Source organism: Bos mutus, chromosome 6, assembly GCF_027580195.1.
Source record: "Bos mutus isolate GX-2022 chromosome 6, NWIPB_WYAK_1.1, whole genome shotgun sequence".
Taxonomy (NCBI): Eukaryota; Metazoa; Chordata; class Mammalia; order Artiodactyla; family Bovidae; genus Bos; species Bos mutus.
The window spans coordinates 22393096-22396342 of record NC_091622.1 but is presented as its reverse complement, the minus strand read 5'-3'; the positions used below and the strand labels follow the sequence as shown (position 1 = coordinate 22396342).

At 42.1% G+C, this 3247-nt stretch overlaps 1 pseudogene; it reads right to left on the bottom strand.

Moving 5' to 3' along the window:
• Positions 1 to 257: 257 nt before the first annotated feature.
• LOC102287916 (60S ribosome subunit biogenesis protein NIP7 homolog pseudogene) lies at positions 258 to 920 on the bottom strand (annotated as a pseudogene).
• Between the last annotated feature and the right edge of the window lie 2327 nt (positions 921 to 3247).

The following is a 3247-nucleotide window of genomic DNA, read 5'->3' as shown; positions in this document are numbered from 1 at the left end:
GACATTCTTCAAGATGGGTGGATGGCATCACTAATTCAACGGATATGAGTTTGAGCAAGCTCCAGGAGACGGTGAAGGACAGGGAAGCCTGGTGTGCTGCAGACCATTGGGTCGCAAAGAGCTGGGCACAACTGAGCGACTGAACAGCAACAAATTCTATTTTGCCACAATTACAAAGATCCAAAACTCCATTTTTGAGCCATTTCTGCATAATAAAAATCTAGTCTGCATTTGTCCTTAACAGAGAGAATATTAAACTAAGAAGTCCCTGAAGAGGTCAGAGTGTCAACAAAATTCAACATGATGGTGGAGCCCACACAGACAAAGGAAACAAAGCCAGGCCCTTCCACACAGCAATACATCCTCAGGATGATTTCATTTAAACTCAATGTCTCTTCATGCCACACATATTCCCCAATGTCTGCTAGGTGAAATACCACAACTGCCATGGGGTCTACTTTCCTGCAGTCTTGTGTAGACTTCACTGCCACCTCAAAACCCAAAGGGATGTCTGCCATGGAGTACACCAGGACTTCCTGGTACTGAGAAGTCTTTTCAGTGATTCCAACAAGTCCAGATTTCACCACAAGTTTCCCATACAATAAGGAATGCTCTGCTTCAGGCCTTATCCACACTTTATATTTGGCATAGGGTGCTAGGGAATCCAGAATTATTCTGTTAAAACTTGTAGGTCTTGCATGTCCCCAAAGACACCAGCTGTGTCATTGGAGATACTGGCAGGCAACTTCAAGATCATCTCATTCACGTAGTACACTCAGTCCTTGTGTAGCTTGAAATGAGGTGCCATAAAGCCTATCGACCATAGCTGAAGTCTCCCCGATGTAGTCTACTATCTTCTCAAACACTAAATGGGTCTACTCTTCAGTCAGTAGTCTCCTTTTCCTGCTGGGTTCGAACATCGGATGATCTTGCCTCATTTGCTGGAAACAGGTCAGCAGCCAGCCGCTGTCTTAACCTCAAACCTTGCCTCTTTAGCCCGTTTCCAATTTTTCCCCCGCGCTAGTGCCCCATAGCCTGGAGGATCATCAAGGAAAGAAAGCCGGCCTAGTGAGAAACCATAGCGACCAGAAGCGAGCTCCAGTTGCTCCTGGTCCTAGATTCTAAGCCAGCGCCCTTGCTGAGCAAGAGGGAAAGTGACCGCAGCTTCTGAGAAGATGGCGGCGACGGCAACTGTACTATCCTCAACCACTCTGTCAGCCACAGCGACGGCCCCCACTGCTGCTCTTGGAGAGGTGGACGATGAACAGCTCTTGGTGTCACTGTTCTGGGACCGCTTCCAGGAGACCCAGTGGCCATAGTGGCCGGATGTGGGCCGCTCCCTCAGGGAGGTGAGCACCTGGCTGAAGAGCGAGCATAGCTCGCCACATGGTTTCTAAGTTGAGGTCATAAAGAGGATGTAGCTTCATCCATGCTCTTCCTTGAAACCACCTGAGCCACCACAGATGAAGTCTGACTACCCTAAGACTGCCATGGTGCAGTGGCCCAGACACGCCACCGACAATCCCAACTTGGTCGGTTCTTCAGTTCTCCACTTCAGAGAGATGTGTGGAGAGGCTGTTGTAAAGTTACATTTGCAGCCACAATCATTCAAGTCATCCACAGCCATTTGAGTCATCCTAGCTGAGATCCCAGAGGCATCTTTTGTGCTTTAAAAAAAAATTTTTTTTTATTTTTTAACTTTACAATATTGTATTGGTTTTGCCATATATCAACATGAATCCACCACAGGTATACACGTGTTGAGGTTTCTTACCTCACCTCATTTCAAAACCCGAGCTGATGCAACTACTTAGTGTCCAGAAGGAAAAGCGAGTCCAAGTCTAGGTCTGTAGAGAGAATAGAGCACCTGAATTCAAGACCCATGGAATTTCATATGTGCTAGTTGGTTTGTGAATGAAGGAGCATGTAGAAATGTGTGAAAGGATATGCATCAGGTTGTTAACATTTGTTGCTTGTGAGGATCCAGGAGATGAGGAGGACCCAGGTGGCAGGGAGAGGAGGTGACAAAAAATATTAAACGCTCTTTTTTTTTCTTTATACTATTTCACTTTCACTAAACACATATTGCTTTTGCAATTTTTGAAGAGAAATTAAAGGGAAAATATTGGGTTTTTTTAAAAAAGCCTCAGAACACGCCAACTTTCTTTTTCCTTCATCCCCCCAGCCTCCCACGGAGATGTCTGTTGATATACTTCTAGAATTCTATACGCTGCAGCACATGAGTTAAATTAGAAGTGCTAATAAGGAGAGTGTGAGGTCATTGGCAGAGGAAAGGAGCCATTTTAAGTGACTGAGTATGATTCATTATACACAGGTTCAGTCACAGAGAACCTCTAGAAGGCAGAGTTTTGGTGCATAGCTAGTAAGTGGAAATTTAGAAGGCTTCTGAGTATTTATTTTAATTATCCATGTTTCTTGGCGGTTATGTGGAAAAATCTGATATTTACAGTTTGTTAACTGTTAGACAAACACCTAGTTAACAGCAGTCTCATTAAGACTATTAGTAGTTGAAAGAGACTAAGCTCAACAATATAACCAAAGTATAATTCCCCTTGCTGGAAAAAAAAAAAAAGAATAACCTGAAAAGATAAATACTCTGTGATAGTTCTGGCCTCAATACACAATATTCCTTCCATGTAATAATCAGAAAGAGTTCATTTAAGGTCAGTTGTCTCTAAACACAAATTTGTATTTCTGGCAGATGTCCTCCAAAGGTTTAATTGGTTTATATCCAACAACTCTAAACAGCATGTCAGTCATTTTTATTAGTATGCAGTGCATTTCACAAGTCATTTTCCCCAAAAGGGTCACTAGAAAGCTGTTAAATTCAGACATTTCACAAATGGATTTATGGAATTTTCCTATGGGTAATTCTACTTTGAAAATTTTCCAGGTTAAAATTGTCAAAGTCATGGTCTAGAGTGTAGAACTTTGGAACTTTGCTTATTGATTTGCCCTTATCCTGGAGCAGACTCAGAATTGTTTTCTGAGAAAAATCTTTACACTTTCCACAGTGCTCGCAGACCGCCTCTCTACCAAGGCAGGCCAATGCCAACTCAATACAAAGTCTAAGTTAGGCACCTTAATTTTCATAAGGGGACATTCTCTTATGTCTCTTTACTCAGTTGATTTTTAAAATATATACATTTTGAAGTATATGAGTTTTAAAAATATATGTATTTCAACTAGTAACACTAAATAATTACTCCAAAACATTTGTCAAATA